General features: G+C 41.2%; 1 protein-coding gene across 3 annotated transcripts in view; it reads right to left on the reverse strand.

The window, feature by feature from the left end:
* Window positions 1–27,123, reverse strand: part of LOC127527249 (trace amine-associated receptor 1-like) — a 112,721-nt gene that overhangs the window by 35,044 nt on the left and 50,554 nt on the right. The window lies entirely within an intron of this gene.

Raw genomic sequence — 27,123 nt, forward strand, 5'->3', positions numbered from 1 at the left:
GATTTTCTGGACGTCTTTCTTGTCTTAAATCATCAAACACCCAACATGCATTTCTCTGTGGCAGTGGCAGGTAAACTCTCAGAATTCCAATGCAGCAGCTCTAATTGATGTGCTTTTTAATTTTGAGGACATTTGCTGTTTATCTGATTTGTAACTTTGTTTCAAAGTTGTATCTTGTCGGTTTTGAAGCACCGAGGAGCACCGCACTGCATGAGTCTGTTAGCCGTCATCACTATAAGGACAATTAGAGTTCTTAATAACAATAGAAATGATGTCAAGATTTCCCCAGAACAATCTTCTATTGTATTTTAATGCTTAGGTTCACTATTTTATATTAATATTACAGTTGTATTAAATTCATACTGCATTAGAGTAACAGCAAGTGATGTTTTTTACAGAAACTCTGAACCATACAATAAAAATACGAGAGGACCGCCATCTCCATCATACGAGTTCACTTTTGATTTAACAATTAGCAGCAGCTGCTCACTGATGGCAGACGTACGACTTTACAGGAGTTTGTGTGTCGTGTTGTTGTCATCACCTTCTCATTGACACAGACAGTGAAGTGGTCCTCACCACACAAGAGTTCATACGTGACACACTGGTGGTCTGTTAATACAAACTTCATGTGAGGCCCCTCACCTGTTGGTTAACAGATTGGCACTGGTGCATACAACATTTTTCCTGTTGACCAAACAGCAGGCCAGGCCATTGTATCCACCTTAATAAAATGATACATTTCTGTGTGTTCTCTTCATCCAGTTGCTATGTCTCTGTCATTCCAACAGTTGGCACTTTGTAAACATGTTTAGTGGTGAAATGCATTGCATTCATCATTCCATTAAATGGCATATAACAGACATTAACGCTGCTTGTACAAATCCCATAAATGTTAATACTGAATATAGCCAACTGACAGTGACTGCCAGACAGGCAGCTTATCTACCTTAATAAAAGAACATGAGTCTGTGTGTCTTTGTGTCTGTGTGTCTACTTGGTTGCCATGTCTCTGTCATTTCAACATATGGTGCTTCACATGCATTTGTAGTAATAAACTGCATCACATTTGTCTTTACAACAGATGGTTGAACCAAACGGATATAACAGAAACATATCAAGTGTTTGTCTGTGTTTCTGTCAGGTTACTATATCTCTGTTATGACAACTTTGGTATGGGATTCGTAAAAGTAAGGTTAATGTTCGTGATGCACCATCTATTGAAATGACAAAGGCAGTGCACTTTCTTGCTACCTGAATTACAATGACACATTCCAATAGATGGTGCACTGCAAATGTTAACACGTGTTATTGAGGGTTCCCCACCTGTATCTGCAGTGCCTGGACCTCCGCCGTCAGGGCAACTGCCAACCTAGTCAGGTCCACTGGTTCTGATATCTTCCAGTAGAATCCTGCTGACTACGCTACTGTAATGAAAACACAGCAGGGTTAGAAAATGGTGGAGTACCTCGAAGGTGAACCCAGCATATTTGCTGGACAAAGCTAAAATAAGAGGCCAAAAGGGTTTGAAGGCCTTTTCAGAGTGGAGTCAGACTGATGACATATAAAAATGGAGGTGCTGCCCCTTAAGAGGAAGACAGATGGAACAGCCGGGGCCACGAGACAGAAACATGGAAATGGCTTCATGGGGACTGGCGGTCATCTGATCTATAGGAGCAAGAGGAGAAGCATTAGCTAACAGTGGCAACACTCGACTCAGGGTGGAATTGTGACTAGATGAGCCCTCAAGTTGTCTCCAGATCACAAGTTTGTGACAGCGGCATCAATCTGGTGATCTTTTCATGCTTATTACAAGATAAAACTATCCTCAGAGCAACAGGCACAAAGCAACACGAAACAGGACACCGATCCATCACAGTGCAGACTCAAACAAGTACTGTATGTTCACTACTTTGATTGTTTTAAAGATATCTGTTCACATATAACATGAAAAGCAACTCCTGCAGTAGCCATGTCTATCTGTCTCTTCATCTGTCTGCTTTAAACAATTCTCCTCCCAGTGGACCAGTTTTGTTCAGACTTGGCACACGGACTGAGCTGGTTCATGAAATAAAAAAGCAGGATGAATTGCATTATGTGGATTAACAGCAGAACACCTGAAGCCTACAAAAAAACTCGTAATCCCGGGCCACCTTAAATTTCTTCACACCTCTCCATTAGCGTCTTTTGTTTTGTAAATTTGTCAGTCAGCACAAGCTGCAAGCAGCCTGCTACCACATCTACCACCGACGCAGAGGAAGTTCTCTCATCTGTTTATCTGGGTGTGAGGTGCCTGGAGTTGTATTGGGTGAATAATATCTCGTTTTTTGGAATACATACATTTCATGAGTGCTCTGTGTCTACAGCGATATGTGTACATGTAGGATGAAAGGAAATGTGAGAAACGCAAGACATGTTGAACACTTAAGTAAAACAGAAACTCTTTTCATGTTATAGTAATAATTGACAAATATCAAATAAAAACTTTCACAAACAAGTGCATCCCTCTATCCTTTCTGGATCCATTTCTGATCTTTTTCTGTCTGCACCTATTCCATCAACACTAGATAGTTTTGTTGACCACTATAACTCAGCCCTTCATTCAGCATTAGATAAAACAGCTCCTTTAAAACATAAGGAGGTTTCCTTTAAGCGTTCAGCTCCTTGGTATAACTCAGAATTGCGATCTATGAAAGCATCTGGCCGACGCCTTGAGAGAATGTCACATAAGACTGGCCTCACCGTGCACATCCAGGCTTTCTCTGACCACCAAAGAGCTTACAGAGAAGCACTAACTGCTGCCAAGAACACCCATTACGGCAGAATAATAGAAAGTGGCCACGATACCCAAGGGTTCTGTTCTCTGTAGTTAATAAACTACTCGAACCCGCATCTGGTCCAACTACCTCTTCTACTGAAGTCTGTGAGGAATTCCTCCACTTTTTCCGTAACAAAATTAACAATCTAAATAATTCAACTAACATAAATACATCATCTGTTTATATCTAGAAAAACAAAACTCTGGAACAATTTGCCATTGCATGTTGGGCAGGCTCCTTCGCTAGCTGCCTTTAAATCCTTTTTAAAAACACATTTTTACTGTCTGGCTTTTAACCCTGTATAATATGTTGGCTATTTGTATACTATTTATACTTTCTATTAAGAATGTCTTCAGCTCTTATGTGTTTATGTGTTGTTTTTCTTTGTACAGCACTTTGGTCAGCCTTGAGGTTGTTTTTAAAGTGCTTTATAAATAAATAAATAAATCTGTTTATATCTCTCCCTGTTTCCCCACTCCATCCAGCTCCTTCTCTAAGTTCTCACCGGTCACTTCTGCATTTGTTAATAACCTGCTTTGTAAGATGAGGCCTACAACTTGTGTACTGGACCCCATCCCCACCACACTACTTAAATCCTGCCTTCACGCCATAACCCCGACTGTTACAACAATAATTCACTCATCCCTTGACACTGGCTCTGTGCTGCTCACTTTTAAAATCGCTTCTGTAACCCCAATGTTAAAAAAGTCTGGTCTTGATGCTGACAATCTTAACAATTTCCGGCCTATTTCCCACTTACCTTTCCTGTCAAAAGTTCTTGAGCGTGTTGTAGCTTCCCAACTCACCAATTACCTAACCTCTAATAATTTGATGAACCCTTTCAGTCTGTTTCAGGGCGCGGCACAGCTGTGAAACTGCTCTGCTACAGGTAACCAATGATTTGCTTATGGCAGCAGACTCTGGACAAACCAGCATATTAATTCTGTTAGACCTCAGTGCAGCATTTGACACTCAGGTCAGACATGACGTCCTACTGTCCAGAATGGAGAACATGCTGGGTATCTCTGGCACTGCCCTCCAGTGGTTCAAGTCCTATCTGACTGATAAGAGTTTGTTAGTCTTGGCAACAGCAGATCCAGCTCAGCGCCAGTCACACAAGGAGCTCCTCAGGTCTCTGTCCTCGGTCCTCTGCTTTTCTGTATTTATATGCTTCCCCTTGGCCATATTATCCGTAGTTATGGATTGGGTTATCATTTTTATGCAGATGATACTCAACTCTATTTCAATGTTGAAAGTGGAACTTCATCAGAGCTTTCTCAGCTCACAATCTGCCTTAGTGAAATTAAAACCTGGATGGAGCAGAACTCTTTAAAATTAAATTGCAATAAAACTGAACTCCTGCAAATTGCGACTAAAATGCAACTTAATAAAATGAGCTCCTTGCCAGTCCATCTTGGCGGTGATCTCATCAGACCTGCCTCTACTGTAAAAAATCTTGGTGTCATTTTTGATTCCTCCCTCACTTATTCCGCCCACATAAATCACATTAAGAAACTTTCTTACTTTCACCTCTGTCACATATCCCGTGTTCGCTCCTTCCTCTCCTTCTCTAATGCTGAGAAACTTGTCCATGCTTTTATCACATCCCGCATCGATTATTGTAATTCCCCACTGGCAGGTGCCCCTTCTAATCTTCTATCACAGCTCCAGCTTATTCAAAACTCAGCTGTAAGAGTCCTTACTCGAACCAGCAGCAGCGAGCACATCACACCATCCTGCTCTGTCTTCACTGGCTCCCTGTGTCCTACAGAATCGAATATAAAATCCTACTAATAACTTACAAAGCCTTAAATAACCTCACACCAAACTACATCAGTGACCTTCTCCATCACTATGTGCCTGCCAACCCACTAAGGTCCTCTGATTCTGGTAATCTTGTTGTGCCCCTCACTAATCTACACTCTATGGGTGACAGCAGGGCCTTCAGCTGTATAGCGCCCAGACTCTGGAGTGACCTACCGAAATTAATCAGGTCAGCTGACTCCATGAATTCTTTTAAAAAACAACTCAAAACTCATCTGTTCAGTTTGTCTTTTAGCTCTACTTGACTTTATTACCCTTCTCTCAGTTTACTTCTCTGTCAAGATGCTAATGTAACCTGTGTGTGTGTGCGAGACCATCAGTTATGTTGTCTGTTTCTTTTCAGAATTCACTGTCTTAATCTTCTTTATTTATTTATCTGGTTTGTACAATGCTATATACTGTATACGCTGCCATTCTTTATTATATTCTGTAAGTGCCTTGAGCATGGGAAAGGTGCTATATAAATAAAATATATTATTATTATTATTATTATGTATGCAAAATCTTATTCAAAGAGTTGTGGGACTCTGGGAAAAACAACTGAGACATGGAGTTGAAGCAGAAACCTGGACAACCTTCAAGAAGTGTCTGGAAGAGATGGTGTGACAGCTTAGCTATTAGCTAAACAAACGGGCCTGATGGACTGAATAGTCTGCTCTTGTTTGTCAGGTTTCTTAAGTGGGTTCTCATGTTTCTAAATCGGACAACGGTTTCACACAGAGCCTGAAGGATGACTCGAATCTGCTTCACGTGGTCTTCCCATGTGCAGGAATAGGTGACCCCATAATCCAGACAGGACACACTATAGGCATTGAGGGGTCGTAGTACTCTGGAAGGCAGCAAGTGCCCCATGCAAGTCAAATGGGAGGACGCAGTATTGCCAGTGTCCACTAGGGGTACTGAACGCATGTTTTTTCCTTGGTGGATTCTGTTAAAGAAATTTGTCAGACCTCTTTCGTCATGTCAAGCATAGTCAGGTACCAACTACAGATAGCCGATGTTTACCTCGACAAAACAATGAAGTGGCCAAAAATAAAGTCAGATGATGGTGCAGGTCTGAGAGACTATGATGCTGTTCTTTCTAGCTGGATGAATGTTATGTCCAATGTGAAGACAAGAATTTGACAGCAGTGCAAACAACAACAACAACAACAACAACATTTATTTATATAGCACATTTTCATACAAAAAGTAGCTCAAAGTGCTTTACATAATGAAGAGAAGAAAAATAAAAGACAAAATAAGAAATTAAAATAAGACAACATTAATTAACATAGAAAGGAGTAAGGTCCGATGGCCAGGGTGGACAGAAAAAACAAAAAAAAAACTCCAGAAGGCTGGAGAAAAAAATAAAATCTGCAGGGGTTCCAGGCCACGAGACCGCCCAGTCCCCTCACACATACCACACTCTCAGCTGTTAGACCGGTGGCTAAATACAGCCTGTGATATAGAAGACAATGAACACCGAAGTCGGTGACTTGCTGACCTGGCTGACTTTCTACATCGACGGGCTGCCTTGTATGTCTGTAGTACTCGGGTGGGAGGGCCTGAGTTAGCCAATCAAAGGGGTCATTCTGCTTGACTTCTCACGACATCGACATGCTGAAAGATTTCTGTGTCCAGTGCACGGTAGAGTCTATCAAAGCCATACATCGAAGAAGGGACAAAGAAAAGTCACCCTTGAAAAGTGTCCTGAGATAAAAGCAGTTTAGAAACTTCATAGATACTGAAGATAAGGGGTCTCAGGACACCTCGGGCAACGATGGCAGTCTGTGTATTCAGTAAGGTCTGTCTACTTTACAATAAGTGTGTGTGTGTGTCACTGTGTGTCTGTGTGTGTGTGTGTCTGTGGATGTGTGTGTGTGTGTGTGTGTGTGTGTGTGTGTGGGTGTGTGTGTGTCTGGGTGTGTGTGTGGGTGTGTCTGTGTGCGTGTGTGTGTGTGTGTGTGTGTGAATTCAGCCTGCATTGGAGTGCCGTCCTGTCCTGGGATTGTTCCTGCCTTTCGCTTGATGCTTTAGGGATTGACCCCAGCCACCCTACGACCTGAATAAGTGAATTAAGAAAACGGATGGATGAGTGTTGATATGTGAGTCTGTGTGACTAACAACATTAAAATGAGCAGTGAAAGTGGCCTTCTGTCACTGACCGCCATCACAATCAAGTGACAAAGAAGGACAATTCAATTCTGTCACACAGCAGCCATCTTCTGTCTCCAAAGTGTCACTTGTGACCATCAAGATGCTGATTTAGGGTCTCAAGGGTGAAGACCCCCAGACTGAAGTCCTCTTTTATCTCAGAGCTATCAGCCTTCTGAATTCTAGTAGCTGCAGGAGTCCTGTGGAGTTCTGAATTATTATTGTGTGCTCTTCGTTATTATTGTTCATAAATCGTTATTCTGATTTGTAGAAGTCTTATGGTGTGAGTGCTGATTACCACAATGACTGTCATGTGTGGTCTCTTTTATTATTTTCTTGCCCCTATTTAACAATGTCCTACGTTTCACACATCCCTGCTGCTCACAAATTTCCCTCTGGGATAATAAAAGTCTTCTGCCGTCCTGAACAGTAAAAGCCACACATGCAAAGAGAGAACAGTGAGCCAGCAGTGTGAGGAGTGAAGGCCGACTGCTCCGTCTGCACTCGTCTGTCATCTGCTGCCTTAGTGAGAAGGAGTGCGGATTAAAGTGCAGGAATAGGAAACATCAAATTGAAGTGAAAAGTCTATCATGATACAAAACTAAAGTAATTAAGGATCAAGTATCTTATAGGATTTGACTCTTAAACAAATCCCCACACGCCTGACCAAAGCTGAACAGAATTCCTTCAGAACTCGGCTGTGGAGTTTTTAGTGGTGAAATCTGAAAGTCTTTCCAGACTGTAACTCCTAATATGAAGAGATGTTTAAATTTTACAGATTTTGGGTAAAATTCTACACATTACTTAACAATCTATGATGAGATAATTAGTTCTGTCTCAAAATGAAGGAACTCAGAATAATCATTTTACAATAGAAAAAGAAATAAAGCAGGAGTTACATCAGCTGCAGGAGTCTCCTACATTTACAGTGCCGTTTATTTCAGATTCTAATAAACAGACGTTTTTTGAAGGTAAGTGTGGTGAGATACGCAATACTCAAACAGTTGTCACACACGTACGTGCACATGGGAGGCAGCTGAATGGCCTAAAGGAGAGTAATTCCACGCCAGACCAGGGGGTGGCGAAGTGCTCTGACCCTTTTCCCCTTTTCTCTGCAGACCCATTACAGTAAATTCTACCTGACTCTGATGACATCACTTCCGGTTCCGGCCCTGTTGACATCACCCCTGGTTCCAGCCCTGTCGATGTCAGTTCCTCTGCCTCACTATAAAACCGCCATTTTGCATTATGAAAGACAGTTCCTCTTCGACCTCCAAAAGATTTGTTTTTCTTTGCTTCAACAGCTACCTACAATACATGGGGCGGCTACCCCAAACCTTTTTTGGCTTCTTTTTGTCTTTCTTGGTGTGACATTGACATAGTTGGTAGGATGGTTGGCTCCCAGAACTCCCAGGAGCAGGCCCTAGAAATCCAGGAAGGACCAACATCCATTAACAATCAGGTGGCAGAGTACCGTCATCGAGTTGCTGGAGGTAGGATGTGTGCTGCATTTTGGGAAGACCGGGTGCAAGCCCCGTCCCCAAGGGTTTTAACTGTACAAAGTAGATCCCAAGAGGAGGGTGCGGAAAAGACTCACAGAATTGGGCTGGTCCAGACGGGGAAGACCCAGGGGACTCTTTATGGCCTCTCGGAGGAGAGTGCCGCCCTCCCCACCAAGGCAGAGCCCTTGGCTAAATGTGGGGGTGCCAGACAAGCAAGTGAGAATAATAACATGGTGGAGATTTGACCCGGTGCAGCCAACCCACTCACAGACATTCTCTCTATGAGCCAAGGCAGGACATTAGCTAAGAGCAAATGAAAACAGTGCCCGCCAAATAGTGGAGCAGGTCGTCTGCTATTTGTTCCTAAATGGCCTGCCTGAGCATATCGTCCTGCCAGTTTGGGGACAACCAAATACAAACATGATCGAGCTGACAGAACTCGTCATAATGTGTGAGGCTTGTCTGTCTCTTAATGGCTGTATGGCTGTGTGTGTTCTGCTTCTCTTCCTTCCTGGTTCTTCTCTTCAGTCCAGCAGATGGCAGAATGAATACTTTAACACTTTAAGCTGATAACATTTTAAAGCTTGTAAGGGCCAATCTGGACACCCCAGCCCCTCTGTGTCTAATGTCACTTTGACAGACCATATCAGCACACATCCATGAGGAACACAAAGAACGTGGACTATTAGATATGTTTTCAAACAGGAGATGGCATAAACTTTACTGACCATATTTAACTTGCTTCATGTGCCTCAAGTACAACTGTATGACCAAACTTAGACAAATGAAACAAGATATATAAGCCTTAAGCTACATTTCTCTTAAACAAGAATTTGCATTTTCTTTAATATAATTTTTTTCTCTATTTTTGTGTAAACTGTTTAACTTTGAAATTTTACTAAAACGTTTAAAATGAAAATATTTTGTCTCTGGAATTATTTGGAACACACGTCAAGAGCATCACTTTAGTACATGTGGAGAGTGCAGTAAATGACAACTCGAACATCACCCTTGACAAATTCCTCATCCACATCAGTGCATCTGGTGAATAAACTGAATTCTCTGAAGGGAGACACTTTAACAACTTCATCAGTAGAGCAGATTGTGTAACCTGCAACTCGTCAGCCTGTGGTTAGGGGAAAAGAAGAGCCATCAGGGGTATAAATTAAATTAAGCTCAATGCGAACTGCAGAAACCTGAGACGAGAACTGACACCAGAGAGCAAAGTCAAGGAATTCAACCACAAAATGACTTCAGCTGTGTGTGTTTATATAATGGAATTTCATCTGAACAGACATCACAATCAGGAAATACGATGAGCTGAATCAAATTTAGGATCTGAGTGGACAGTCACAGCATTGTCTGGGATTACTGACACGACTTGACACAAAGAACTTTGACTTGTTGAAATTAACAAGCTAACATTTATCTAAATGCACGGATATAAAACATCAAGGGCCTCATATATAACGCCATGTGTAGAATTCACACTAAAACAAAGTGTACAGACAAAAGTGGAAATGTGCTTATGCACAAAAAAATCCAGATGTAGAAATCTGTGTGTATGCCAACTTCCACGTTCTTCCGCTAGATAAATCCTGGGCAGCGTGAAATGTAACGCACGTGCATGCGCCGACTCCTCCCAGAATTATGCCTCTGGAACAGTAGCACTGCTTTGACGCTGGGTGCCGCCAGTTTGGAAAACCAACTGGAAAAGTGAGTACGCAAGGGGGTGTGCTGGCATGAGAATGTGTGTGGCTTTAGACCAAGTTAAGTGTGGAATCAGGCGTACGCAGCATTTTTGTACATACGCACCATTTATACATGAGGCCCCAGGCCTTTGTTCATGATCACTTAACACTAGAATTACCAGAGCCTATGAAAAAACTCGTAAATCCGTCCCACCTTAAATCGCGTCTTAAAGCCGTTTGCACATCTCCGCCAGAGATTTTTGTCATCTAAATGTGCTGATAAACACAAGCTACTAGCAGCCAGCTATTCCATCCCCCCACCGACTTAAAATGAACTCCTAGCTCATGCCTTGCCTTGATTTGATTATTTGGGATTGAAGTGGAGTTTTACAGTAGAAATAATTCGAGCGTTATTTGGAATACACACATTTCATGTGTGTTCCGTTTCTACAGTATAGTACTAGTCTGTGCAAACACATTTTTAAAACAGAAACGTTTTTCATATTCTAATAGTAAATGACAAAATGTAGGCATAAACTATATAACGTATGAAGCCTGAAGTCCATATATCAAAGAAACACTTTCACAAAAGGTACAAATAAGAGAACACGTGCGCTTTTCTTCAAAAGTATAACTGCACAAAAAAAAAAATGCCGCGTTAGCATGCCACATTGACACTCTTACTATAACTGCCGCGGTGGCATAATGGTATCAGCTCCTGACTGGGGACCAGAGGGTGGCGAGTTCGGTCCTGCACGGCTCCACTTTGAAAAATGATCTGCTCTTATTCTTACAATTTTAGAATAACAACATAAATTTCATTTCAGTCTGTAACAGCCGGTGTAACTTATCATACTGGTAAAGGTTAGCTTTTTTTTTTTTTTTTTTTGTTTAATTCACTTTTCATTCTCGCAGTCGATGCATACTAACGACCCCCCCCCCCCCCCAAAGGGTTCTGACACATAAACGCTGGCGAAGCTGCCTTCTTCGTATCTCACATAAAATTTTCACACCTGATCTGACGCTGTTCGTTTTCAAATAAGATTGCATTAGTGCGATGAAGTTTTCACATATATCGTCTCTTTCAGGTGTGTAATAGAAACCACAGCATAGAGTGAAGTGAGTACATTGCTTCTTACAGGAAAAGGTGATGGAAAAAGTGCATTGGTACGAGAGTGCAGTCACGAGTATACTGCAGTCTTTATGTGAAAACAGCATAAATAATGTGAAATCATTCTCTCCTCTGCATGTCCTGGAGTACAAAAGAAACAGCATACAGCAACACGTGGGGACTGGCAGGAACACTCAATAACACTGAATAAAAAGAAAATCAAGTGACGGTGAGATACGAAGGAAGGCAGCTTCGCCAGCGTTTATGTGTCAGAACCCTTTTTTGGGAGGGGGGGGGGGGGGGGGGGGTTAGTATGCATCGACTGCGAGAATGAAAAGTGAATTAAACAAAAAAAAAAAAAGCTAACCTTTACCAGTATGATAAGTTACACCGGCTGTTACAGACTGAAATGAAATTTATGTTGTTATTCTAAAATTGTAAGAATAAGAGCAGATCATTTCTCGAAGTGGAGCCGTGCAGGATCGAACTCGCCACCCTCTGGTCCCCAGTCAGGAGCTGATACCATTACGCCACCGCGGCAGTTGTAGTAAGAGTGTCAATGTGGCATGCTAACGCGGCTTTTTTTTTTTGTGCAGTTATACTTTTGAAGAAAAGCGCACGTGTTCTCTTATTTGTACCTTTTGTGAAAGTGTTTCTTTGATATATGGACTTCAGGCTTCATACGTTATATAGTTTATGCCTACATTTTGTCATTTACTATTAGAATATGAAAAAACGTTTCTGTTTTAAAAATGTGTTTGCACAGACTACTACTATACTGTAGAAACGGAACACACATGAAAATGCGTGTATTCCAAATAACGCTCAAATTATTTCCACTGTAAAAACTCCACTTCAATCCCAAATAATCAAATCAAGGCAAGGCTTGAGCTAGGAGTTCATTCTAAGTCGGTGGGGGGATGGAATAGCTGGCTGCTAGTAGCTTTGTTTATCAGCACATTTAGATGACAAAGGACTCTGGCGGAGATGTGCAAACGGCTTTAAGACGCGATTTAAGGTGGGACGGATTTACGAGTTTTTTCGTAGGCTCTGGTAATTCTAGTGTTAAAGACACTTGTGTTCAAATTCTCACTAAACCATTCATTACAAAGAAATAAAATATCAAAACACATTATTGAGCGCACACCTCTGTATTGTGTTGTTACATTTTTAAATGACTTACCAAGATAGCCGAACACTTTCTGTGTATGAAATAGCAGGAGCCATTGTGTTCTACAACAACCATGCAGCCATCTGACAAATGCAAGAGAAGGAAAGCCATAACAATTTGTGATGTGCCTCTCAAAAGGAATAAATGTGAACTAACACAATACAGGTACTTGCCAACTTACGACCGCGATTGGTTCCGACTGACTGGTTGTAAGTTGATCTGGACGTAAGTCGGCCTATGTTAATTTAAGGTAAGAATATTAGACTGGGTAATAATATTGTAATCATCTTAAAGTAATATTTTATCAACATTTTTTTTACTTTCTAAGACAAACACAGCATACTACAGTACAATTTGTTTAATATGTGGAAACGTACAAAACAAGAAATACTGTACTGTACATTTAATTCCTGGCACCACTGGTGCTTGGCTGCGGGTTGTCGATATCGCCTTCATCAGATCAGGCGCGGCTGCGGACGGGGTGATGGGAGGAGTTGCTCTTTTCATAAACATAGTGAGCTTCGTCTGAATTGTTTGTTTTTTTTTCTCTTCATAAATTTCGCAATAAGGACGAAATGTGTTGCGTGCCATCCGTTCAATCCTCGCAAATCGTTCAATATTTGGGTCCATTTTTTCAAAATGAGCGAGGAGTTTATTCAGTAGAGATAAATCTTCTGACAATCCCTTTGTGGTGAACATTCTTTGTGGCACCTCCTCCTCTTCGTCTTACTCCAATTCTCTTGTTTCTTCTTCCGCCACTCTTTCTTCTTCCAATTCTATCAGCTCTTCATTTATAAGTTCACCTGATTCCCGGTCTAGCAACTCCTCGACATCTTCCATTTCACATTCCAATGAAAGGTCTTTTGACAGTTTCACTATTTCTTCACGAATCTCATCAAGTTCTTGTTCACTGTTAAATCCAGCAAAAGTATTTACATAACGCTTAACACACTTCTTCCATACGCCATTCATACACTGTGAGTCGACATTTCTTGCGGGGAGGGCTTCTGTTTTCTCTGATCTGAGTTCACATCTGTTATAGCGCGTCTTTATTTGAAAAGAGCAGTGTCATATCGGGGCGAGTGTGAACGCTAACTTTGACAAGCACTATAAATTTACAGCGGTTGTTACAGACGTAAATCAAATGTATGTTTTTATTGTATAATATTAACAATAACATCAGCTCTCTACTCAAAGCGGTAAACTCGAGAAGCTGCTAGCATCGAACCCAGAAGCTCTTGAATGGGAGTCAGCAGTTGTGTGTGGGAACTGTTAACATTTGAATGTGATGATTGTATATAAAACTTGTGCACGAACGAGACTGGGATAACTGTGGATGTGGATGTGAGTGGTGTGTGTGACTGAGAATGACTGGTGTGAAGCCTGAAGTCCAAATATCAAAAACACTTTCACAAGTACAAGTATAACAGAACAAGTGCGCTTTTATCCAAGAAGAAAAAAGAAAGCAGGTTGCGGTAAGCAGTTGATGCGACTGCTTGCTTAGTGCAATCCTAAGAACTGCCCAATCAAGAGCTTCTGGGTTTGATGCTGGCAGCTTCTCAAGTTTGCCATTTTGAGTAGAAAGCTGCTATTAGTGTTAATATTATAGGGTTATATGTTAGGGTTATATTATTATCGAAAATTGCCAAAACAACAAGACACAAACACACGTGGGGCAACACTGCTGCGTATATTTTTACTGCTGCGTAGCGAGACTTGAGAGTGCGGGAAACTGGCGCTGCCAACAGCTGGCGGGGGAAACAGTCATACGCGTCGTAAAGTCGAACAGTCGTAACTTGCATAGGTCGTATGTCGACGAGTACGTGTATTTATATGAGCATAAATAAGAACAGCGAGAAACAGCAGGGCTGAAAAGTGAAGACATTCAGTGCAATCTGCAGAAACCCGAGAGAAAAGGAACGTTAAGTGTGACAGTCGCCGTGACGTCTGTAATGGCATTTCACTACAATACACGTTAATATGTAATAATCAGGAATTAAGATAAACTGAATCAAATTGATTAATGTCAAAAAATAAGAATGTTCAGCAGATAGTTAAAGCATTGCTTAACATTAATAAAATACAACTAAGAATTCATTTAAAGCATCAAGACCCTAACTTAATAACATCGTTGTGATGATAAATTCTCATGTCGGCTTTTCCTATTCAGTCATTTTAGATAACTTGATGCTTCATTGTTTTATTGATTTTCTTTTTGTGTTTTTCTTCCATCCTTCTTCTAACCTTATGTTTCAAATAAACACTCATGTCGAGTCCGACTCTGTCCTGGCAGCACTGGGCAGTAGCCTGCTGTGAGTGCCTTGTGCCAGGAGGACATCGGCTGGGATTTCAACGTTATTTATAACAAATCAACTCTCCGACATGTCAGACGATTTACAGACACAATCTGACAGAGCAGAGCCAAAGTCACAGCAGTGCTTAGCAGTCCTGTTGGTTTATTATGGGACTGATTATCAGACATTTTAATAATTAAACACAATTCATATAAAGAATATTGATGTGGAATAAGGAACACAAACAGTTCACCAGTAACAATATAAGAAACAAAAGAGTACAAATTATTAATACAGAGAATGCTTAATTTACAAAATTGCAGACAATGTACACGTGTTCTAAAGTGACTTTAGCTGCAGGTGGAAGCTCCTGTCGCACTTTACACAACTATTGTTACAGATCTGCCTTTGTCCAGAAACGCCTCCATAAGCTTTATGACGACTGGGACGACTGGAATCTTTTCCTGAATAAGGAGTGGCATTGCATGTGTAGTTTGTCAGCAGGCCTGTGTCGATCAAACACAAGGAGCTCTGCAGTAGGAAGATAAGTAAATAAATCAAGGTAAATAACATTCGATCTGGCTTTTACATAAGTAACATATACATTTTTTTTTATATAAAGACCATCACAAAACAGAATCGCAAACTGAATTTTTCAAGATACGTTGGCGAGCTCTGTAAGTCGTGCTGTTTCGTTTAAGGACAGGTGTGGGGCAGACTGACTGGCAGGATGACGGCGGACCTCATCCTGTATCCAAACGGTGCCATCTTTCACCTTTACGCCTGGTGCAGCTTATATGTGAGTGGATGTTTCTTGTGGGATGGGATTCTGTTGTCTTTTTCCGATGCAGAACCCTCATCCTCATCTGAGTTCACCTCTGTTATAGCTCGTCTTTATTTGAAAACAAGCAGTGTCAGATCAGGGGGAGCGTGAACACGACTGAGAGAATAAAACTGAATAATGAAACAAAATGCTAACGTTTACAAGTGCCATATATTTACAGCGGCTGTTACAGACGCAAATCAAATGTATGTTTTTATTCTATAATAGTCATAATAAGAGATGCTCACTACTCAAAAAGGTAAATCTAGGAAGGACCCAGAATCAAACACCCAACCTCTTGATTATGAGTCAGCAGTTCTTACCGCTGCACCACCCAAGCAGTCATATCAGTGTTGTACCCTAACCTGATTTCTTTTTTCTTCAGTTATATTCTTGAATAAAAGTGCACTTGTTTTGTTATATTTGTACCTTTTGTGAAACTGTTTATTTGATATTTGGACTTTAGGCTTCTCACATTATACACTTCATGTCTACATTTTGACAATTATTACTAAAACAGAGTGTCGACCGGAGTGGTGGCTCTGAGGCTAGGGATATGCATTGGCAATCGGAAGGTTGCCGGTTTGAATCCCGTAAATGCCAAAAAAAGGGACTCTGCTCTGTTGGGCCCTTCAGCAAGGCCCTTAACCTGCAATTGCTGAGCGCTTTGAGTAGTGAGAAAAGCACTATATAAATGCAAAGAATTATTAAGAATTAAAGAATTATTAAAACATAAAAACGTTTCTGATTTAGATATGTGTTCAACAATCCCTGCCTCGCATTTCTTGACATCCTACATTTACACAGATTGTTTTAGACACGGAACACACATGAAATGTATGTATTCCAAATAATGATATTTTATTTACCCTCTACAATTCCAGGCACCTCACACCCAGATAAACAGACTTGAGCTATGAGAATCTGTGCGACTTGAGCTGCTTCGGTGGGGTGATGTAACAGCAGGTTCCTTGCTGAGTGTGCTGATTGATACATTTACAAAACAAAAGACGCAGATGGAGAGGTGCAAAGGAATTTAAAGTGGGCCAGGATTATGAGTTTCTTCGTAGGCTTCAGGGATTCTAGTTTTAATCATCATTTTGTATTTTTAAACAAGTACGTAACCTACTGCCACCGAGACACACAGACAGCCTGCAGTGTGGCCTAAGCTGCTGTTATTTGTGCTCTTCAGCAATGCTGTTACTTTTTAGTCTGACCTGTAATGCCCAGTGAATGGCCTGTTGAGGTTTTTATATTCAGTATATATTCTGTATTAGTATCAGTATGCTGCCTCAACTTTATTAATTTCTTCAGTACAAACATCTCATGAGAGAACAGAGCAGGTGTGATGAGAAGCTTGCATTGCGTGTCTGTGCCCACCGTAACTCAAACATGGGGCAGCATTTCAATGCCAACCCTCAGCCAGCTCTCTTAAATTTATCTTAGAGAAACTCACAAATGAGGGAAGATGAAGCTTATCTCAATTTGCCATGAGGCCAAGAAACTGTCGACCGTGAGCAGCCACTCTGTCACTCTGGTATAATTGAGTTGCTCAGTACACATCTCAAGAGTCGGAGGCTGTGCATTGCTACCAGCAGGGCTTGAACTTAACAGTTACCAGGTCACCATTACCCACCATTTTCAGGCAGGTGGTATCAACTTTTTCAGCCCTGATGCCAAGAATGTCAACCATTATAGTAATGCCCTGATTGGTTGCCATTGTAATGAAATTGAACAGTTACATATTTGTGAAGTAATAGATCTAATACAAAATGAACGTTTGCATAATTCCTTTGCTGCTGTATTATTTTGACAATTCATAATTAATCATGCTGTAATTGGACCAGCCTCACTGTAGTGTAGGGGCTGCAGACCCCTTTGTTTGTCATGTCATCAGGTGAGGGGACGCTGGCGCACGCATGTTGTTGCCGCTCCTCCCTGTAAACAACACTTTTCGCAAAATTCGCCTAATTCTACACTTTCTTACGTTTGTTTTATTTCTTTTATTGTACGTATAGTTCGTGGATACAGCTGACTCGAATTGTATGGATTTGGCTTATATTTACAGATTTATGGACTTTACTTTGACTGGGAACAGCTGAGTCTGTGGATCACGGGACGAGAACCTACAAGCATTTCTTTGTGCCTGGCAATCTAGGACCTTGGGATGATCTGTCTCCGTGATTATATTAAATTCGCTTTGCTGATCTGCTCCCGTTTCATCCTACAATACTCTACGACTGGGAACTGATCTGATATTCATACTAATCTGGCTTTTGGCTCTGGGGCGATCACGCCTGAAATTACCAAGCGTTACAGTTTGTGGCTGTGTATTGGAACCTCCAACTCCTGCTACCTCCTCATGCTATGCTTTCTGCAGCTTTACTATCGCCGCTCACCTACTCTACCACACCCGCCTGTCCTACCGGTTCCGCTGTGCTGTGCTGCTTCTCCACTGCTATTCAGATAAGTATTGCCCAGTATCATGCTAAAATACTCTCATGACAAACTCCTTCTTATTAAACAGTTTGTCCAGAGCAAATGGTCTGACTGCAACATCCTAAAGGACGCCGGTATTTTGCAGCGCCCGAAATATATACATCGCGGGTCAGGTCGCCGCCACCGCCGGGCTGCGAATGAAAAGACCACCGGCAGCATTTGCTCAGGAATACGCCGTCCTTCTCATTACTCTGGAAATAGAATTGTCGGTGTGCCAAATTTGCATTATGTGGAAATAAACCCTGATTGCGGCTCTGTGCAGAAAGAAGCCTCATTATGTAATGTTGCACTGTTTAACTCGAGGTCTCTTAATGGCAAAGCATTGGTGCTGTCAGAACTCATCACTGACACCAAACTTGATATTCTGTGTTTAACGGAGACTTGGCAAAAACCGAATGAATTTGCGTCTCTCACAGAGGCGACTCCAATTGGTTTCACTTTCCACTCAGAGCCTCGCAGCTCAAGACAAGGAGGCGGGCTTGCAGTAATTATCAGAGAAGACTTAAACATTAAAAGAATCCCAATTGACTGCCCATTGTCTTTTGAGTGCCTGGCTCTTAAACTAATAACGGAATCAGGTCCTGTCTCACTCATTGTTCTCTATCGTCCCCCAAAATACAATGCATCCTTCTTATCCGATCTGATTGAACTTTTGACCCACCTAAGCTCTTACTCTCAGAGAATTATGCTTCTTGGTGATTTCAACATCCATATTGACATTACTACATCTAAACTGAGAAATGAATTCCTGTCCGTACTGGACTGTTTTGACTTGACACAACATGTTGATTTTCCAACCCATTCTGGCGGTCATATATTGGACCTGATCTGCACTTCTGGACCAACATCTGTTGCCAACATTTACAGCACTGATTTGGGACTCTCTGACCATAAAGCAGTATTTTTCACTGTCTCATTACCTATCCCACCTCTTACCTGTAAACGACAAATTTCTTACAGAAACCTTAAAAATATCTGTCCCTCTATCCTTTCTGGATCCATTTCTGATCTTTTACTGTCTGCACCTATTCCACCAACACTAGATAGTTTTGTTGACCACTATAACTCAGCCCTTCACTCAGCATTAGATAAAACAGCTCCTTTAAAACATAAGGAGGTTTCCTTTAAACGCTCAGCTCCTTGGTATAACTCAGAATTGCGATCTATGAAAGCAGCTGGCTGACGCCTTGAGAGAATGTCACGTAAGACTGGCCTCACCGTGCACATCCAGGTTTTCTCTGACCACCAAAGAGCTTACAGAGAAGCACTAACTTCTGCAAAGAACACCCATTATGGCAGAATAATAGAAAGTGGCCATGATAACCCAAGGGTTTTGTTCTCTGTAGTTAATAAACTACTCGAACCCGCATCTGGTCCAACTACCTCTTCTACTGAAGTCTGTGAGGAATTCCTCCACTTTTTCCGTAACAAAATTAAAGATCTAAATAATTCAACTAACATAAATATATCATCTGCTTATATCTCTCCCTGTTTTCCCACTCCATCCAGCTCCTTCTCTAAGTTCTCATCAGTCACCTCTGCGTTTGTTAATAACCTGCTTTGTAAGATGAGGCCTACTACTTGTGTACTGGACCCCATCCCCACCACACTACTTAAATCCTGCCTTCATGCCATAATCCCGACTGTTACAACAATAATAAACTCATCCCTTGACACTGGCTCCGTGCCACTCACTTTTAAAATTGCTTCTGTAACCCCAATGTTAAAAAAGTCTGGCCTTGATGCTGACAATCTTAACAATTTCCGGCCTATTTCCCACTTACCTTTCCTGTCAAAAGTTCTTGAGCGTGTTGTAGCTTCCCAAATCACCAATTACCTAACCTCTAATAATTTGATGGAACCCTTTCAGTCTGGATTCAGGGCGCGGCACAGCTGTGAAACTGCTCTGCTACGGGTAACCAATGATTTGCTTATGGCAGCAGACTCTGGACAAACTAGCATATTAATTCTGTTAGACCTCAGTGCAGCATTTGACACAGTCAGACATGACATCCTACTGTCCAGAATGGAGAACATGCTGGGTATCTCTGGCACTGCCCTCCAGTGGTTCAAGTCCTATCTGAGTGATAGGCAAGAGTTTGTTAGTCTTGGCAACAGCAGATCCAACTCCGTGCCAGTCACACAAGGAGTCCCTCAGGGCTCTGTCCTCGGTCCTCTGCTTTTCTGTATTTATATGCTTCCCCTTGGCCATATTATCCGTAGTTATGGATTGGGTTATCATTTTTATGCAGATGATACCCAGCTCTACTTCAATGTTAAAAGTGGAACTTCATCAGAGCTTTCTCAGCTCACAACCTGCCTTAGTGAAATTAAAACCTGGATGGAGCAGAACTCTTTAAAATTAAATTGCAATAAAACTGAACTCCTGCAAATTGGGACTAAAATGCAACTTAATAAAATGAGCTCCTTCCCAGTCCATCTTGGCAGTGATCTCATCAGACCTGCCTCTACTGTAAAAAATCTTGGTGTCATTTTTGATTCCTCCCTCACTTATTCCACCCACATAAATCACATTAAGAAACTTTCTTACTTTCACCTCCGTAACATATCCCGTGTTCGCTCCTTCCTCTCCTTCTCTAATGCTGAGAAACTTGTCCATGCTTTTATCACATCCCGCATCGATTATTGTAATTCCCTACTGGCAGGTGCCCCTTCTAATCTTATATCACAGCTCCAGCTTATTCAAAACTCAGCTGCAAGAGTCCTTACTTGAACCAGCAGCAGCGAGCACATCACACCATCCTGCTCCGTCTTTACTGGCTCCCTGTGTCCTACAGAATCGAATATAAAATCCTACTAATAACCTACAAAGCTTTAAATAACCTCGCACCAAACTACATCAGTGACCTCCTCCATCACTATGTGCCTGCCCGCCCACTAAGGTCCTCTGATTCTGGTAATCTTGTTGTGCCCCTCACTAATCTACACTCCATGGGTGACAGGGCCTTCAGCTGTATAGCGCCCAGACTCTGGAATGACCTACCAAAATTAATCAGGTCAGCTGATTCCATGAATTCCTTTAAAAAACAACTCCAAACTCATCTGTTCAGTTTGTCTTTTAGCTCTACTTGACTTTATTACCCTTCTCTCAGTTTACTTCTCTGTCAAGATGCCAATGTAACCTGTATGTGTGTGCTAGACCATCAATTATGTTGTCTGTTTTTTCAGAATTTACTGTCTTAATCTTCTTTATTTATTTATCTGGTTTGTTAAGTGCCTTGAGCATGGGAAAGGCGCTATATAAATAAAATGTATTATTATTATTATTATGCTATAAATAAAATACTTACAAATAAACATGTCTGCTATGCTATAAGATGACAGGTAGTGCCGCAGGAAGCTCATCAGGGGGCACTTGGAGTACGTCCGGGTGGATATAAAAGGGACCACCTCCCTCCAGTTGGCAGCTGCAGTCAGGAGGAAGAGGACAGAGCTTGGTGGAGAGGAGTGGAGGCGGTGAAGGACCTTTGGAAGGACTTGAAAGAGGGTGATTAGTGCAGGGGCACTGTGTGCTGTGAACTTTAATATGAATAAACGTGTCTGTCTGTCTGTCTGTCTGTGTCCAGGGCTGGCTTCCACAATATTTTATAATATGTCCATAAGTTCAGGACAATGTGTTAGAAATAAGTGAGTAATATTTAACAGCTTGCTGTATAAAAGACATATTATAAGACATTTTATAAAGGTAATTCAAGAATCCAAATGCATGTTATAAACGGTCATTCATGTTAATGACATAATTGTTTACAGACGGCTGCTTATAATGGACCCCTAAACTAAACTGTTTCCGTATTCCCTTCCAGTCTGACGTAAATGAATCTTTAGTGCATCAAAATATTTCTCAGTTTCTGTCTATCCAGATGATCTCCAAATGTTAACCAAAAGTCAAATTAAACTTTATTCATAAATGTGAACAAAAACTCTGAAAGAATCGAGATATTATTTGAGGAACACAGTCAGAACTGTCACATGATGGAAAGCCATGTCATCGATATGAGTTCTGAAAATCTTCTAAGGCAGTCAGACGTTGAATTAAATGAGTCGCACTGGAGAGTCTCTCATCCGCCATCACGGTAGAAGTCTAATGCTGAGAGGGCGGTGGTGGCAGGACACGAGCAAAAGGATAAAGACAAATGAGCAGTGCTACTGAGTCCCTCCTGAAACTCCAACAACTGACTGTCAGATTCTTTAATAATAATATTAATAATACATTTTATTTATAAGTGCCTTTCATGACACTCGAGGACACAGACAAAAATACAAAATACACTCAGCACATAACAGCTTGTTTAAAAACATAAGTTCAAATTCAGTGAACGTGCTTTAGATGCAACTGGAAAATTTCAGAAAAGGCTGTTTTCTTGCATAAATTGAATGACTTTAGAGTGAACTGCCATGTTCTCCCTATGTTCTACTTATCTGTTCTGCAGATCTTTTGACTTAATCTGTGTCTTTGGCAACATGTGTGCCCAACACAAAGCAGCAAGTCGGGTCTTTAGGGTCGAACAAAAATTAGTGCAACAGCTCATATATGAGGACCTGGGGCCTGATGTATAAATGGTGCGTACGCTCGTTTCCATGCTCACCTCGCTATGTATAAAAACTAAACTTGGTGTAAAGCTACACACATTTTCACAGCAGCCTTTCCCCTTGCGTACGCACTTTTCTGCTCGGTTTTGCAACCTGGTGGCACCCAGCGTCAAAGCAGTGCTATTGTTTCTGTGGTTGACTTATCTTTTTTAAATTGACGTTTGTGATGTGGGTTTTATCAAATACACCAAAATTAGTTGCATATCGTTTACAAATGCAATTCACTTGATTGTAATCATTCTATAACAATATAATGGTGCACAGAGTGGCCAAACTATTTCAACTTCCATGGCAGCTTTAGCGTTGCTAGAGGACATCGTAAATGGAAGAATTAGAAGCACACCACGCCGGGATGACCTGAGATGCAAACCCATAATCTCTATACTGTTAGGCAGCTGCAATACCTTTGTGCCATTTGCGTTGATATCAAAAGTAAAGACTTTCACAAAAGGCCTGAACCCCTTCATAGCAGTGTCATGTGACCTGGTGGCGGTGAACGCACACGTACTGTACAAGGCAATCATGGGGTCCACTGAGAAAAGACGATGGTTCTTGGCTCAAATTGCAGAGGAACTTTGTCATTGCTTCCTACAAGAAGTTTCAATAAAGTAAGTGGGCTTTTATTCAATAATGAGACTGAATTTAAAAAAAATCATTCAAATGATGTTGTTGTGAAAGGGTTCGAGCAGATATACTTGATATGATAAATACATTTCATTTGAGTAATAGTCTGTGTCTGTGCTCTTCAGTCATTATTCACTATCCACTGTATTTCTGTAATTGCATTATTTCTGTTAGTTAACTCTTTTAGGGCAGATGTCGACTTTTGTCAACAGGAGGGGTTGAAGGCGAATGTCGACAAAAGTCGACATCCAGGGATAGGGGGCGACAATCAGCTGTTAATGGCAACAAATCTCACTGTCACGTCACAGGCATTCCCTCTGTGCTTGGAGGAATGCTAGACTTGTTGACTCAGCAAATAAACCTTGCGTGTGCGTGAGTTGCAAAATGTAAACAAAGGCAAGATGGCACCGACATGTGAAAAGGCAGCGAAGCAAGTGCAGAAAAGAAAACACTCGGCAGACGATGTTTTGCGCATTATCGCGGAGTCGGACTCTTGATTTTTCAGAATTGGACTTTATTGGCAGTGATCAGGAGATCGAGCAAGAGAGTTAGAAGCAGGCATCAGCTGATCAGACACCAGCCGATGCCGCGCCAGCGGATCTGCTGCCAGTTGAGTGCCTTCGCGCAGCCAATGCATCTACGGCAAGGTTCGCATGGGATAAATACACAGACATTGATCCGTTGAGAGCCATTCTGGCTACCGGAGTTTACAAGACAGCATGGCTTGCTGTTGGACACGACAGATCACCAGCTGCTGTACTTCAGGCTGCTCTCTCCTGATGCTGCTTTTCAGCTACTGTCAGACGAGAAAAACAGGTAGGCAGAGATTTTTTTTTGAATCGCGGGCTGCGTTTGCATCGCATTCTCGTTTTTCAAAGTGGAAACCCACAACGAAAGACGAGATGAAGTGCGCTGTGGCATTACAAATAGAGATGAGACAGAACTGGTGAAATAACTTCAGGGAGCATTGGTCCAAACGTGTTTTGTCCCCTGGTGGCTTAGGTATGTGCTGCTGCAAAGTTTTATTCACTTCTGTAATAAACAGAAGCAAATCCCATGGGGTGAGCCAGGCTATAATGCCATACATAAAGTTCATAAAGTTTCAGAAGATGAAAAGAGGTGACAATACGGTTTTCATGCAGGCAGAAAACTTGGTGGCAGTGGCATGGCACGATGGCAAATGGGTGACTTGTCTCTCTACAGTACACACTAACAGTATATGTGAGAAAGTGCAGCAACAGACAATTGAAAAATAGGCATCAAAACAACACATATTGTAAGGAGTGCAATGTGGCAATGACTGAAATTGGCTGCTTTGAGCGAGATCAGACTTTGCTGTGTAAAATGTATGTGATATGTATGTGAAATCATAGAGTATGCAGGCTCATACAACATGCAAGACAGTAACATTTGTCAAAAGGAAATATTTTTTGTTGATTTGACATGTTAAACAATTGATTTGTGTTCTTTTTTAAAAAATGTTAGTTTTTGGAAAAATATTCAGCCCTGGGAGAAAAGAAACAAAAAAAAATTAGCCCTAAAAGAGTTAATATATTGTTAACTACTGCTATCAGAAATATTAACATTGTACAAATCGAGACCTTTCTCCCTGCGGACACATGTTGAAGAATCAGCCTCTGAGGTTCACAGTTTAAATATTTATATTTGAGGAGCATTCAGTTAATAGTTGGGCTTTGAATTATATGTAGCACACGTTAAGTTAGGCCGTCTAGCCACCGAGGCTTCATTCCTCTGGTTACAAATAAAACATTACTCTAATACAAGCATTACCTAAAGCTTTACAAACGACAGCAAATCAAAGCCGACTTTACAGTAACTTATAATCAATTCAAATCTTACAGCAAAAGTAATCTCTAAATATTAATAATAAACTGCAGTCAGACTAATAGATGTGAACCCTTATTCCATCATTGGCTAATTTATTTAACAACTATAATCTGGTAAAAAACAGTTAAAATAATAACCATAAATGCATAATTAATGCATAAATTAATATTAAGCTTTAAAGATCTACAATTAACAATGAATCAAATTTAACAATCAAAGTCAAACATGAAGCTTTATACTTGTACAGGATATTTATTCTGCTTTGCTCGACTATACTCAGTTTTTATTTTTCTCCAGCTCTATTGTCTTGCAGGACCAGACGTGATTGTGAAACAAGAATAAATGCTTGAGGACAACCAGTTAAGAAGTTTGTAGTGAACAGCAGCCAAAGGCTACACCCACGGGGCTTCTCCTGTAAACTCCTGCTTCCAATTTCTCCAGTCTGCGCACTTTAAACCACCGCAGGGACATAAAGGTCATACATTCAGTAGCTCAGTAGCACAAGGTAACTGACGCCGAATGATTCATTTGTACTTTTTAAAGAGGGCTGTGATAGAGGAGACAGATACTTGGCTCCACGCATTTGAGAACTGCCTTTGTCTGCTGCAATATCTGCCTGTCATTTTGACGATTGCATCTCTAGATGACATAACAGTGAACAGAGTCTGGATAAGCATTGTGGTCTATAAACGACATGTTAAAACACTGTGGCTATTCTGACATGGCTTGTTTGTATTTCTGATTAGACAGTAATGTTAACTTTCTTTAGTTATTCATTTAGACGTGTAGTCAGAAGGTGGATTCTGTTGATTCAGGTGTGTTGAGTACTGAAATCTTCATTGTCTGTGACTCTTCTTCATCATCTATCTTAACGACATTCTTTTCAACCTCCTTTTGATTGGCTGTGACACATCGTTTATGTCAAATGCATTTTTTACAATTCATATTTTCATGACTGCAGTGGGCTGGCGCCCTGCCCGTGATTTGTTCCTGCCTTGTGCCCTATGTTGGCTGGGATTGGCTCCAGCAGACCCCCGTGACACTGTGTTAGGATATAGCAGGTTGGATAATGGATGGATGGATATTTTCTTGAACATAGCTGCCTATAATTCAGCCTCACATTGACTTTGACACTATCGTTGTAACTGAACAGCGGAGGCCACACTACGACAACATATCATTCACTTTTGCTGCTAGTTCATTGACGTCTTTTAAAGCCAATGTCTATTCGGAGTGTACAGAATGTTTTTTCTCCTTACGACAGGTTACGTTAATTTTTAACACTGCAGTGTGCTCTCTACACAGACAACACACGTATGGATCTTATTGGTCTCTTTAGGTGACTTTTTGGCTTCATTCATACGTTTGCTGTCTGACGGAGCAGTTTAACACGAGCACCACGGCTCTTTGCAGTTCACAATCATCTGCCCCTAATTTGATTGAGACATTCGATTGGTTTAGAAATGTGACACGCAGTGAGACGTCTCATTGTTCCCACCTACTTTTAAAAGAAGTCACAGTCACAGTCATGGTATATATGCAGTTCTCACGTGAGATTGCATTGCAAAAGGTTATGTGCTTTCTATAAATTTAAAAAAAGACATGGAAGAAATTCCAAATGTGTCCATTTTTCAAACCAAGTCATTTGTTAAGTATTGATATCTTGTGATTACAAACACATTGTAAAGTAGTTTATATATGTTACCTTTGAATAAAAATGATGAGATTCGGTCATTTTAAATGAAAGCCAGCTTTGCGCGATAGCTCAGCATTTCGTCTTCCTGCGCAATGACCTTTCACCCCCCGTGGGTGAGTTCCTCTCAAAAGGAAATGCCAAGGGTGGCGCAAAGGTGGAGTGGTGGCTCTGAGGCTAGGGATCTGCACTGGCAATCAGAAGGTTGCCGGTTCGAATCCCATAAATGCCGATAGGGACTCTGCTTCGTTGAGCCTTTAACCTGCAATTGCTGAGCGCTTTGAGTAGTGAGAAAGGCGCTATATAAATGTAAAGAATTATTATTATTATTATTAAGCTGGTGTGGTTGCCATGTGTTAAAGTGCCCTGGGAGTGCGTCCTGGAGGACTTTATATTTATGACACAGCTTAGCTATTAGCTAAATAAACGAGCTTGATGGACTGAATGGTCTCCTCTCGTTTGTCAAGTGTCTTGTGT

The sequence above is a fragment of the Erpetoichthys calabaricus genome, chromosome 3 (assembly GCF_900747795.2).
Source record: "Erpetoichthys calabaricus chromosome 3, fErpCal1.3, whole genome shotgun sequence".
Taxonomy (NCBI): Eukaryota; Metazoa; Chordata; class Cladistia; order Polypteriformes; family Polypteridae; genus Erpetoichthys; species Erpetoichthys calabaricus.